Below are 13,952 nucleotides of genomic sequence, written 5' to 3'. Positions count from 1 at the left end.
TTAAATGAACTGGTTCAGTGTGTGTGTGTTACTGTCTAATGCAGACGAGCCTGATTGCTTAAGGGTTAAAATCCAAACTGTCCACGTGAAGGCTCCTCCCATCTGCACCCAGTATTTGGGCTCTAAAACACAGCAGACTGCACTGCAGTGGGAAGACTCCAGTACTTCCCAAGAGCCAAGTGCAGTCCATGGAGTCCGAAAGCGTGGCCCTGGCCAGCCCCTCATCCCAGGGGAAGGACAAGCTGCAGGTTCTCCTTACTGGTGAACGCAACCAACAAGCAATTTCTGCTTGCGTATCAAAGGAGGCATGAGCGCAAGCAAAGCTGCTGGCCTACAGGTTCCAGCAAGAATGCAGTGTGAGACTCTTGGTGTTGCCAAGTCTGGACCCCCCAAACTCAGTGGCTACCCAGGTCTATCTCCAAAATGGAAAGGGGAGCTAGGGGAAGGAAGGGAGCCCATTGTTCTGACTTCCCAACTTCAGAGGCCCTGGCCCTGGCCGAGCTCTGCTGCTCAGGCTCCGAATCCAACTGTTTGGACCAAGTTTTTGTTGCAGAGTGGCTGAGGTAACCAAGGCTGGCATCTGCTATGGATGGGATTTGGAAGGAGGGCGGAGAGAAGCAGGCCAAACCCTTTCAATAGCGCAGAACAGGCCTAGATGACATGACGTCTGCTGGAGTGAGATCAGGGGTAGGCGGGAGGAGCTCCCTGTCAGAGGGAGCAAGCCTGCACTAGCACAGAGGGGTGCATGCAAGCCAGCCCTCCAGCAGTGACTCACCAGGCCAACCCAGGAGCAGAATGCAGGGGAGATAGGCATCAAACAGGCAACTGCAAGTCTCAGAATATGATATGTGAGGGTCAGCCCTGGCTTGGCTTGAATCCCCAGTTAGGGGACAGTTGCGGAGTCTTAGCTTATCGTTAAATCTATCGCAGAGGGGCTGGGAGGGGATGTTCAGGTCCGTCTTGGGCTTGGGGTCAGACCCAGCGGCACCAAACCTGCAGGGGAGAGACTGGCCCAGAACGCTGAGACTCGTGAGAAAGAGAAGTTGGCTTCTGTGCTTCTGCCCACTTGGGCTGAAACCTCAAGGTCTGGGCTGCTGGGAACCTCAGAAAGGAAACGAGCCCCTCCTGGTTTGGGATCCAACTCAGGACCAAAATGCCAGGGCCAGGTTGGAGTCCAGGGGCTGGAATCAGAATGTCCCTTCCTGGCTGGTTCAGGAGGCCAAGGACCAGGTTAGCTGGTAGCCTGGGGTGAACGCTCAGTATCACATCGTGATTGTTTCCCTCCAAACGAAGATGGCTCTAAGGCTGTTTTGAGCTTACAGACCTGAGTCCCCTGCCCTTGCAGCTGGCTGTTTTCCTGTATCTCCCTACACCTGCTCACCAACAGTCACCTCCAAGGGCAGTATAACAAACTGCCATCCGGATGTGGCTGAAAGATCCCAGCTTGGAATATGAACCCTGGCGCTCTCCCCCTTTGATCCCAGGGAAGTTCTGTGTACTCACCTTATCTGTTTCACTCTTTGAAGGTCTCCCTGTTTTTATTTGCAGAGGGGCCTTTCTGAGAACTGACTCTAAAGGAAGGTCATTCGGTGTTATCAGCAAGGATTCTAGAAACCACCAGTGTGACTGACAAGTCCATGCTCCATCCATGTACTGGGGTCCTCAATACAATTCAGACTGATGCCCTGCTTTTCTGAGTCTGCCTCCTGACAGCCCGGAGCAGTGACACCTAGACAGCTATGAACTTTATTTCCAGGTTCAGCTCACTGGGGTGTTAATTCCTGTTAATTACAGCCATTTGCCAAGCCAAGACTGTTAACCACTTCACTGCTGAAAAACCCACCAGCTACGTTGCGAAAGGCAGCGATGGTCTAGTTTAGTGGACAGAACGTGCGCCTATGAACCAGGCACTCCTGAGTTCTGATCATGGTTCATGACAATCCCCTGGGTGACCTTTGGTAAGTCAGCTAGCCTCTTGCCATGCCTCAGTTTCCCTGACTGTAAAACAAAGATATTTCTTACCACACAGAAGCGTTCTGGGGATGAATTGGCTACAGTTGGATCTGCCTCTCCTTGAATATATTAGGAGCAGGATGGAATTCTTAATATCTGTACAGCACTTTGAAACCCTGGTGTAAGTGCCATTTATTTAAGTATCCTCACACCTTCTTTCAGAGTAGCAGCCGTGTTAGTCTGTATTCGCAAAAAGAACAGGAGTACTTGTGGCACCTTAGAGACTAACAAATTTATTTGAGCATAAGCTTTCGTGAGCTACAGCTCACTTCATGCTCACTTCATTGGATGCATCCGATGAAGTGAGCTGTAGCTCATGAAAGCTCATGCTCAAATAAACTGGTTAGTCTCTAAGGTGCCACAAGTCCTCCTGTTCTTTTCACACCTTCTTGTCAACTGTCTAAATGGGCCATCTTGATTATCACTACAAAAGTTTTTTTCTCCTGCTGATAATAGCTCATCCTAACTAATTAGCTTCTCACCCTTTGTATGGTAACTTCCAACTTATCTGTATATATATATGTATATATATATATCTTACTATATGTTCCATTCTATGCATCCGATGAAGTGAGCTGTAGGCCACAAAAGCTTATGCTCTAATAAATTTGTTAGTCTCTAAGGTGCCACAAGTACTCCTGTTCTTTTTATTGATATGTGTTTGTCCAACTAGGCCCCAATCCTTCAGTCAGACTCCCGATGGGATCCGTAGGTTTGCAGGGTCCATCTGCATGGATCCAGGTGTGGGATCAGGGACACACATCCCAGGCAGGCATGCCAACCTGGAGCCACTAACATTTCCTGCCTCAGTTCAGACTTTCAAGAGATACTCAGCTTTGTTTTTTAAATGACACAATGTCAAACACAATAGAGACCAATGAGCCCAGCTTAACCATGGAAAGTCCCAGTGTTGTCTGGAAAGTGGCCATTTCCAAGCAATCTCAGATTCATTTGATTCTGTTCGGGTTCATGCATTCCTGGTGTTCGAAGCATTAGAACAATCATCATCTATTGCATATTGAGGAAGCTCGTATTATCTAGAGACTTGCACTTGGAGGAAGGAAAAATCCATTTCTCAATCAATTATCTTGTCATTTTTATTGGCCTTTTTTTTTTTTTTACGCTGACAAGTAATTCCCTGCTCCTCCCTTCTTTTTTCCCAGACACTCAGTGAATTTCCCAAGAGCTGACAAGCCAGCTATCCCGGGCAATCATTCCACAGGGAAATTCTGCCACAGCACATGCCTAGCCCATACCAGCTGCTACCAGGCTGCCAGAGCTGGAATCAATTTTGGGTTTGACTCAAAGGATCTTTAAAAAATACAAAGAAACAAATAAAAGAGGAAAACTCCCCCACGCGCACACACCGGTGATCCACTCCAAACCATCTGAAACCTCTGAAGTTATTGCTACTGGAGCTCTCCCTCTGAATGGCATAAGGGATTGAGATTTTCTCCCTGTTGGAAAAAGAAGTGACATCTATCCGTCTAGGTACTCATCTGGCCGGCATTATCGTCCCATTTGAGTGTCTCACAACCCTTAATGGATTTATCCTCAAAACACCCCTGTGCAGTAGGGAAGTTCTATGTTACAGAAGGGAAACTGAGGCACGGAGAGGCTAAATGACTTGCCTACAGTCATAGAGGGAGTCTGCAGCGCAGCGGGGAATTGAACCCAGGTCTCCAAGGCTAGTGCCCAAACCCTGGGCCCTTCAGTTCATCCTGCTGATGATTGCCTCACCTTTCTGCCAGTCTGGATTGTTTCCATTTAAGCCCAAAACAGAATGAGAGCAATCAGAGATAGGAGGGAAACCCAAACATCCCATTTGTCTATCATATCTGCCTGGCTCCCTGCTAGTGCAGGGCCCTCATTACTGTTGTTTTATATCTATAGCACCGTAGTGTCCCGAGGCCCCCAACAGGATCAGGGTCCCATTGTGCTAATCCCTGTACAACTCACGGCCCTCATGCTACAAGAAGACAAGTGATGTGTGATGGGGGGTGAGAGGTGGCGGAAGGACACATTTTTCCTTGCCGTATATTTCTGAGGGCTTTGTTCCGTTTAGCAGTCAATGAAATACCTTTAGTCACTGAAATACAACAACTGATCATAATATGGTAGCACTTGTAGGCCCTGGTGCAGCAGAACAGCTGAGCCTCTGCTTAACGTCAACCACGTGAGTTGCTGTTGTTGTCTTGTCCCAGGAGAATCCTATCAGGCCACGAAGCTCGAGACTGAATTCGGCGACTTTCAGGGTCTTGGTAAGGGCTTGATCCCAGGTGTCCGATCCAAAGAGCATGCCTTCCCTTACAGTCTGACATTCCAAAGCATGGGCAGGTGTTAACACAAGGGGCCGAGTGGATAAATCTTAGTCCCACCTATTGCTTTTCACTCCCGCCGGGTGGCCTGTCTGCAATCTCAGAACTGTGGATGTTCTTTTCTGAGATGCTTTGATATCCATCGAGGATTTGTTAATCTTTTGCCCATTTATTTCAGCGAATATTTTCCTTGATAGGACACCAATATCCTCGACCACTGCCATTCCAACCTGAGTTCCCCATCCTCCAACTTTGCCCCGATCATCAGCTACCTCGCGCCTGTATGTACCAGCATGTGATGGAATCCACTTGAAAGCCAATATATTGCCTCACTCTCCCATCCTCTTTCTGAATTGCATTGTTGACAGGAGTATGTTTTGTTTTGTTTTTTAAAAACCCAGGGATCGCCACCTGTGAGTCAACAAACATCACAACACCCGCCTTGATCTCTGCTCGATTTCTTGCAGTGCAGGGAGAATAGCATTCATGTCGGCCATATAATTCAAGCTAATATATCTTGAACTAATGCTCTTTGTTGTACCCCCTCCATTAGGTGACTGGATAAAGACACCACGACCACCATTCCTGGAGGATACGTCTGGTGAACCCCCATCAGTGTACACGTGACTCTATTTGCCTTGTGACTGTTCCTGTGGTGTGATCTTGTGGGCAATTTTCCGTAGAGTAGCCGAGTCCACATGTTCCTTCATGCAGGGTTCCAAAAGGGAGGAACATTTACAAAAGCAAATGGGTTCATGAGGGTGAATTCCTGGCCATCCCCACTTCTTCACACGCCTTTTCAAACAAGATGATCGTTTCAGCCTTGACTTGGTTTCTCAGTTTCTGAACAGCCCTGAACACTGATGCCATTCAGGGAGGAAACAAAGACGATTTCCGTACTGAATTAGCTGTTCTTTTCTGCAGTTCTCAAGAGGTTGAACATCAGGCGGTGTTCACAAATCACCACTGGAGTAGATCTTACAGCTCCAGTTGTCACGTGGACTCCGGAAGACTGCACAGCCTGGAGCTTGCCAAGGTTACTAGGAGCCGTAGGTGACTAGACAGGTGAAGCATACTCAAGCATTGGGCAAACTATCGAGCAGTATGTTGTTTTCAGTGTCCTAAGGCATGAACCCCAATTAGTGTCAGTGATATATTAAAGATTGAGCCTCTTCTTTGCTTTAGCTGCCATCTTTATGACTTGTGGTCTAAAGCTTAGCTCTACGTCCAAGGTCACTCTGAGGTATATAGAAGTCCTCTCAACAGCAACATCTTCGCCATCCAATGTCAGTTTCGGGCTGTAGTTAAACCTCATATGGGAATGTAGGTGGACTTTGTTTTTGCTGGAGTCAGCTGGAATTTGTGGACCTTTGCCCATATAGTTCCCACTTCTAAGTCCTCCTTCAGTTCCTTCTCCAATACATCTGTTTCACAACCCGCAATGCAAAATGCGATATCCTCTGCACACGTGTGTACGGATGATTCCAAGCAGCCTGACAAGCCCGAATACAGCGGGAAAAGAAGAGGACTAAAAACTGAGTCCAGAGGAACTCCCTCCCTGAATGGCCTTGTCTTCGAAAAAGCACCATGGAGCTTTATGGTTATTTTCCTGTACCCTCGGAAATTGTTTATCCAGAGATACGTGTTGCCACAGAGTCCCATCTCACTGCTTATCATGCCAGTGGCTATCAAACGCGGCACCGAGATCAAAAACGACTCCCATTGACTGTAAACTCAAAAGGCAACAGGTCCATTGACAGGGCCAGCATGATGTCTTGTGATAACCCAGACTGGGATCTCATTTCTTGGCTGTCAGGCCTCTGGGGAGAGGCAGAGCCAGTCTCATGGCTGTACTATGACCCCATGGGTCATTTCAGGAGCTGTCACAGGGCTCTTTGGGGATGGGGAGGGTGCTAAGTGATGCTGGGGGCTCGCTTTGGGATTCCAGGGTTTAAATACCCCAGCCACACATCATACAGGGTATGGCGGGAGATCTAAGGTGGTCGCTGCTCTCAGCTTTTGTGTTAAACACTCTCTGCAGTCAGCTGCTCTGTGAGTGAAGCCAAAGAACACAGGAAAAGTTGGCCCTGCTCTTGATTTTCTTTCTAGTTCCCTTTCTGTCTGGCCTCATCTCTTTTTCTCCTATGTCTGTCTCTGTCTGGCACCACTTAGCCACAGTGGGTCTGTCTACACTGCGATTTAAACACCCATGGCTGGCCCATGCCATCTGGCTTAGGCTACAGGGCTGTTTAATTGTGGTATAGCTATTTGGGCTCAGGCTGCAGTCTGGGCTCTGGGACCCTGCAAGGGAAGAGGGGCTCCAGCCCAAGACCCAATGTCTACACTGCAGTTTTACCGCCCCGCAGGCCAAGCTCGCTGACACGGGCCAGCCACAGGTGTTGAGCTGCAGTGTAGACAGACCCAGTGTCCAGGTGCTTCGATACTGTCCCCTCTCCAGTCTTTCCTCTCCTCCGTCTCTTTCTCTCTGTTCTCTGCTCTCGGTGCTAGCTGTGTTCTCCTAGGCCCCCTCTCTGTCTCCTCCTTTGTCCCCTGCCAATGCGGGGATGTTACAGCCAATGCCGTGATACAGCAGGCTTCTAGCGAGCTGGAAATGGAAAGGTGTCCCGAGGCGAAGTGTGTGCATAAAAGGCTGCTCTGTGCCCCCGCCCGCTGTCTCCTTGTCCGCTCCACAGACGTTTGCCCGTGGAGCCAAGGGTCTAGGTCTGGGCCTTAGCATCAGCTGACCACCGCGTGCAGCCGGGCTGACAGATGGAGATTTACCGGGCAAGGCGGTGGGCCGCAGGGTCCCCTGTGCTTGCGGCAGAGAAGCCCTTTGTCTCTGTTCGACGCCTGTTACGGTGAATACGTCCATTAGGGAAATGGCTTTCTCTGTGGCGGGCCCTTCCCCCCTCCCCCCAGATGGCGGGGCTAGCTCCTGACGGCTGGGGAGTGCGGGGAGAGGGCTGGGGGCCTTTAGAAAGGCAGGCGTAGGCGGTGCCCTGGGGACCGTCTCCTTTGTCCCTCCTTCCCCGCAGGGACGTGCAGGCACAAGCCTTTCAACTTTCAACTTGACCTGCTCCATTCGCATGGAAATCAGATGCAAATGCTGCTGGCAAGGAGCAACCTGCAGCCTCTCCGCTACCTCCTCCAGCCCTAGCTCTCGCTGCGCCAGGCCGGTACTGCCCTCCCTCCAGCCCACAGCCATCCCTGCCAGGCCTTGCACAGGGCGCCCGTTTCCAGCACTGTCCAGGCCCTCTCTGTGTCGGCTGGCTCAGGAAACAGGACTGGACGGAGCCATTTTTAAGCCAAGTTTAAGTATAGTTGCCTAACTGGGCTCATGGCCCATGGGGGCTTTGAGGGCCAAACCCAAGAGTGGAAGGTTTCTAGCTGCGTGGGAACGGGACAGAAGGGAGGGTCGGCCCCAGGAACGGAGCAGCTGCCCCAGCGATGGAAGGGACGTCCCAGCCGCTCTCTCTGCGTCGGTGGATCTGGAAGGGTTGGACACAGCCAGCACCTCTCCCTGGGCAGGACATGGCCAGGGAGGGTCCAGCTGCCACCAGAGTGGAAGAGTAATAACAATTCAGTGCTTTTATATTGTGCCTTCCAGCTGAGGATGGTGAAGCTCATCACAGACATGGCGGAATTAGGCCTCACAGGCACCTTGCGATGAGGGCCAGGCTCGTCATCCCTGTTTCATAAATGGGGAAACTGAGGCACATTGCGGGGAGGTGACTTGTCCCAAGGCCACATGGCCAGGCAGTGGCAGAGCCGGGAACAGAACCTGCAATGGTATTGTTGTTCAGCCTCATCCTAGTAGACATGCCCACTGGTAAAGCAAGTCCCCTTCTGCGGTACCCACTCAGCTGGGCTCCTGGCCTGCTCTCTCAGGGGCAGGGCTGTCTGCCGTGCTCCTGTGCCAGACGCGGAAGTGTCCAGCACCTCGTTACTCCGGCGTCAGTGAGTGAGAGTGGCCAGCTCTGTGTTTCCCCTGGCTGGGGCTGGGGGGCCAAGGAGCCCTGGCAGCTGTTCTGACCAAGCCGCAGGCAGGCGTAGTGTCCCGGTGAGCTGCTAAGCGTCTCTGTGGGCGGTGGCTGGGTGCAGCAGAAGGGGCTTTGCTCTCACCATCCTGACCTGCACCTTCGGCAAGCCCTCTAGTCTTCTCCCCATTCGCAAGCCTGTGGCTCGCACTGAGGGGATACGCCCGATAAGGGGCCGTGAATGCCCCCAGGAGAGAGCCACTTTGTAATGGGCACCACTGTTCCAGGCAAGACAGGGAGCAGAGGGTCCCCCTGACTGCCCAGCCCCTCACAGCAGGTCTCGTCATGGAGGCACAGTGAGATGGCTCTGACTGTGCAGGGTCCAATCCTCACTGGCGGGCACACGCGTGCGAGCGGAGCAGTCGTGCGATCCCACCCGTTTCCCTCCCCACAGGTGCAGCGGTGGGAACGCAGTCCATCTCCCCTCCGGGTCTCGCTCGCACAGGCTGGGTCACTGAGATTGGTTTGCACGTTTAGCTGTCCAAGCCCAGCCGATGGTCTGGGCACAGAACACACATTCAAACTGATGGCCAACGCACCCCAAACTCCTCTCAGGGCAGGGCCCAGCCCTCCCCCCACCCCCCCGCCCCAACCCTGTGCATGTAATGTCATGGTGTCCGAGAGATCAGGCTCCAATGGACCACAGAAGGCAGATCCACACAGAGGAGAATGCCCTGCCTCTGCCAGCTGGCTGTTTAAACCCTGAGTGTCCTACATGATCACCTCTGTCTGCATCTCGAGTTTCTGCTTCAGAGCCCATCCCGGTGGCAACTGGGTGACGGCTGCTGAGTGACCAGGAGACAGGGGAGAGGGTCTGATGTAGCCAGGACCCAAGCCAAGGTAGTGTTTTACTGCTTAAAGCCAGCAGCTCGTTTGGAGATGCCTCCCGGAGCAGGGATGTAAAGTTCTCCCTGCGAGAGAGGAGGCCCACGAAGCAGGCAGCAGCATTCTGCGCCCGCTCGAGGCCTGAGCTCTCTTAAGGTGCAGCCCCAGGGAGGAACGGATGTCCCCATTTGAGAGGAAGACCAGACAGAGGTAGAGAATCGGCCAAACCAGCCACATCACAGGCAGGTGTCTTTAGCAGAAGACAGACGTGCTTCTTAAAGGGACCCTGGCACTGTTTCCCGCTAGAGAGAGGGGTGCCAGGCTCCAGCAGTAACAGAGTGGCTGTGATGGGTCATCCATTTCCCCTCCCTGTGCGTGACACTGATGGGCCCGCACAGGGATATGTGATCTGTTGCCCCTGCCCGTGCGTTGCATGTACATGCAGAAGGGCTGGTTGTGGGAGAAAGCAGCGAAAGCTGTAACACAAATCCAGTGGCTGGAAGTTCAAGCTAGACAAATTCAGACTGGAAATGAGGTGTACAAGGTGAGAGTATTTAACCATTGGAACAATTTACCAGGGGTCGTGGTGGATTCTCCATCACTGGCAATTTTAAAATCAAGACCGGGTGTTTTTCTAAAAGATCTGCCCTAGGAGTCAGGTCTCTGGCCTATGCTATCCAGGAGATCGGACTGGATGATCACAGTGGTCTCTTCGGGCCTTGGAATCTACAAACTGATGAATGTTGCCTATTTCCCATCTTTGTGTCACATGCGTGTTCATTGTGCCTAGGGTATGTTACCCGGGCCCTTCCCTGTGCATCGCACATGCCGTGCTACCAGTGGGAATGGATGAGATCTCTCTCCAGCCCTAAAATCTTGCTGCTCTCCCCGCTGTGAACTGGGGAGTAGCATCCATGCTGGCCCTTGGCAAGAGGGCTCTTTTCACAGGCAGGTGTAAGCAGCTCGGTCTGTGTGACACCCTGTCTGAAGCCACAGGGGCTCATCCTGCAGGTACCGCTCGGTTACCAAATGTTGCCGTCTGCGTCTGGGGACTTCGCTCACATCTGTTCTGGGTTCAGCGGGGACAGCAGGGATTTGGAGGTTGGCTTCTCCGATCTGTCGGCTGACAGGTCAGCTGCTGCGGATAATTTGGGAGGGCGCAGTGGGGTGGGGAGGGGAGGGCCAGCCATTTCACGCTGCTTCGTGCAGACACGCCAGGCGGCACGTGTCGGACAGATTCATGCAAAGAGCATGACACCAAGGCGCTGCCCTTCCATGCTGATTACACCCCTTTGTGCGGCCCCCTGCCCCCTGCTCAGCAGCCAGTTAGACTTGGAAATAGCCTTCCTGCCGACTGCACAGCGCCGGGACGGCTCCTTTGTGCGGCAAAGGCCACAAAATTAAATGCAAGACAATCACCGTCCCCTCCCCCCATCCCATCCCCTTTCCCTCCCGCTCCCCGGCACAAACCTCCTGAGCTCACTAGGCCTTCAGCTGCTGCAAGGCTGGTACCAGGGCGCCAGCTGGGCCCTGGGCTCTCCAGAGCAGGCTGCTCCCCTCTGGAGCACAGGGATCAGTTGGGTGTCACTAGGGTGGCACTGGGCTGGGGCGGTGGTGGTAGCACTGCCTCGTTGCTGGAGCATCCTGGCTCCAAGCTGTGCATAGGAATCCGAAAAGAAAGCCAAAGTCCAACAGATTCCAGTTCGGCCCCATTCTCCAGGCCATTCCCAGCTGCTGTTCCAGCGTATCCCATCCTGTCCAGGCCCATCACCCTGGCATCTGAGCACCTTCCAGCAATGCTGCTGCAGGCGGCCTGGTGCTTTCCCCTTCCAGGTGAATAGGAGGGGGGCACCTAACCCATGTTCCACTAGGGGGCTCCGTGCCCGCAGCGAAAGAGAGGGGTAAAGCTTTACCTGGAGACATGTCTGGTACCCCGAGAGCAGGCCATTCCCCAGGGAATGTGATGGGGGTGGGGGGGGGGGAGTTAGAAGGTTATTAGACCAGAGGGCTGCTGTAAGCCACCCTGGAGAGAGAGCCACATCCAGCTGCTCGAGCAATGACCGTCTCCCCCGCTGCGCAATGCTCCCACTCGTCTGTTCCATTGAAAGACAGCAATGGAGGCCTCGGGGAATCCACCCCTAGTGGCAGTGGGATCCAGGCTTGGAGCGGAGCGAGACCTGGCGTGGAATTCCATGTGTGTTCCTTCCCAGCTGCTGCGGCTGCAGCCTGAACCAAGGCAGGGCTACGGGCTACGGGGACCATCTAAATCACAGATCCGGCCCCTCCCAAGCCCAGCCCTCCAGGCCTGGATTAACCAAGCACGCTCTGGGATCACTAGCACAGGGTCTCATCTCAGGGAGGCCCTGAACCACTGGATTGGGGCAGGTGGCATTGTGACCTGGGGCACGGGGTTACAGTGCCACTCGGGTTTGGCCCGGCCACCCCTCCGTCTTGGTGGAGAGGGGGACCAAATTTGACCAAAGGTGGGGAGGGCTGATCTCCATAGTGCACAGGGGCCCAGAATTCTTTGAGCCAGACCTGGCCCCCCGTAGGTCAGCCTCACAGGTGCCACACCAGCTCTCCTGAGTGGCAGCCCCATGTGGTGAATGGCCCCATCCTCTCACACAGCAGCTTCTGAGCCCTAAAGAGGGTGAAAGCCAGGCAGGGCGGTGAGCAACAGGGCCGCCAGGGGGGCTGTAGGTTTGTGAGCTCCTGGGGGCAGGGATCTGCCATGGTCCAATCCATAAAGCCACCCCGCGGAGCTGCAGAAGAGGGGTCTGGGGCTGATCTGGGGAGGGAGAGAGGAGGCAGGCAGGCTGGGGATGCAGGGGACACGTTTCTGAATCCCCTTAGGGAGAGCCGCTCAGGGGGCAAGGGCACTTTGGGTCACACAGCAGCACATGGTCTTGGGGACTATCGGAAACTGTTCGGTGAGCGACACCTTGTGGGCATTCCAGGGAACAGCTTCTTCAGCAGTATTCCCCCGCCGTCCCTGCAATGCCTGGAGCCGGGCTCCTGGAGGCTCAGCTGTTTTATTTCTCCAGCACACAGCCGGAAAACTCACTCACAAAACCAAATGACAGTCCTTGCCCATTGCCCCAGGCCGTCTCCCATCCTGCATTCCCAATGGCTGGGCTCCTAGCTTCCCTCTCCTTGGCGTTTGCCCCCTACCATTATGCTTGTTTGCATACAATCCCTCACACAGCTCTGTATCCTGAAAGAAATGAGTGCAGGCCTGAACCGGACACACAACTAGAGCCTGGATCCACCGTCCGACGCTCCACCTCCGGGACTGTCTGTCACTCTGATGGACTTCCCATGCCATGGCACCACTCTGTGCCTTTAATAAAGTTCGGACTTTCCCTCTGAGAATCCCCTGGGGGATGGGGCTCAGGTTTGTGCCAGTTCAGCCCAAGGCCTGAATTTCAGACATCTGAGGCCACTAGCTTACACTACAATCTGCTTTCTAAAGCCTCCCAACGGCCACGGGTTGGAGCCTCTGAATGGTACTTGCAACGGTGACCACACAATCCTGAGAGGGAGCAGATGTCACCACTGCTTCTACCCAGTGTGATAGTGTGTGTATGCACCACTGCCCTCTCCTGGCTGGACTCGAACCTGCTCCACTGTGTGTCCTGGCCCCAAGAATGCTGGTCCAGATTCTCCTTTTGGATAGGAGCTAAGTTTTATTTCCCACTGTCGCCCAGATGTTTTGAGTAGCCACAACACATGCAGCGTGGCATGTTCCCAGCTGGCAATGGATTTGGTACCAGTATGGAACCCTTCCCCCAGGATTCTGCCCCAGGGCATGAGTTCGTTGAAACAGGATTAGAAGAGGCTGTTGCTGCAGCTCTGAGACCCCTCCTGGTCCCTATTTCACCCAGACCGGAGTCTGTATCAGAGCCCTTCAGCTCATCCTCTGCCTCTCCCACTGGATGCTCACAGATCCTGCTGGGGACACTGGACCATGATGGGGCAGTATTGTGAGAATTTAACTCCTAATCCCTGCCCCATCCTCCTCCCAAACCCCACACATTTGACCCTAAGCAGAGGCCTATAATAGCCAGGCTGCTCCTTGGCCTAAGGAGACCTGCCCAGTGTGTTACCAGAGTGCCCGGCTCTGTGCTGTCCAATATGTCCACGCCACATATCAAAGGGTCCATCCGTTTTTTCTCTGGTCTGTTTTATTACTTAGCCCTAGTGTTCTGGCCCATTAGCACAATCCAAGGGCCTTGCTCCAGGCACCAGCATGCACAGGAGAGAACGCAGGGGAATTCACCAAAGCGCTCTTTAGAAGTTGCAACACAATCAAAGTAACAAACGTGCTGACACAAAACTAACCTGAACCAAGGAATTCATCCTTATCTGGTGTGTGAGACAGCAAGAGCAAGCGAGTCTAAACCGGGGCTGCGTGAAGCATGGGTGACCCAATGCAAAAAAACAAAAAAAGGGAGAGGGAGTGTTGTCTAGTGATTAAGGCACAGGGCTAGGAAGCCACTCTCTGCTCTGCCACTGCCTTCCTGTATGACCTTGGGCACGTCTCAGGACAGCTATGTGCCTCAGTTTCCCCATTGGTGGCATGGGGAAAATGCCCCCACCCCTTACAGAGGACATTGGGAGTGTTCATTAATCGCTGGGTGTGAAGAATGGTGAGGTTCTCAGGTGGAAGGTACAAAGGAACTGCCCAGAACGTCTGCGCAGGTCTCCAGTTCTGCCTTCGATTAGCCATTTCCCGCCCGTGCCTCTGCAGGTCCTTCTC

Source organism: Natator depressus, chromosome 13 (assembly GCF_965152275.1).
Source record: "Natator depressus isolate rNatDep1 chromosome 13, rNatDep2.hap1, whole genome shotgun sequence".
NCBI lineage: Eukaryota > Metazoa > Chordata > Testudines > Cheloniidae > Natator > Natator depressus.
Note: the sequence above shows the minus strand (reverse complement) of the source record.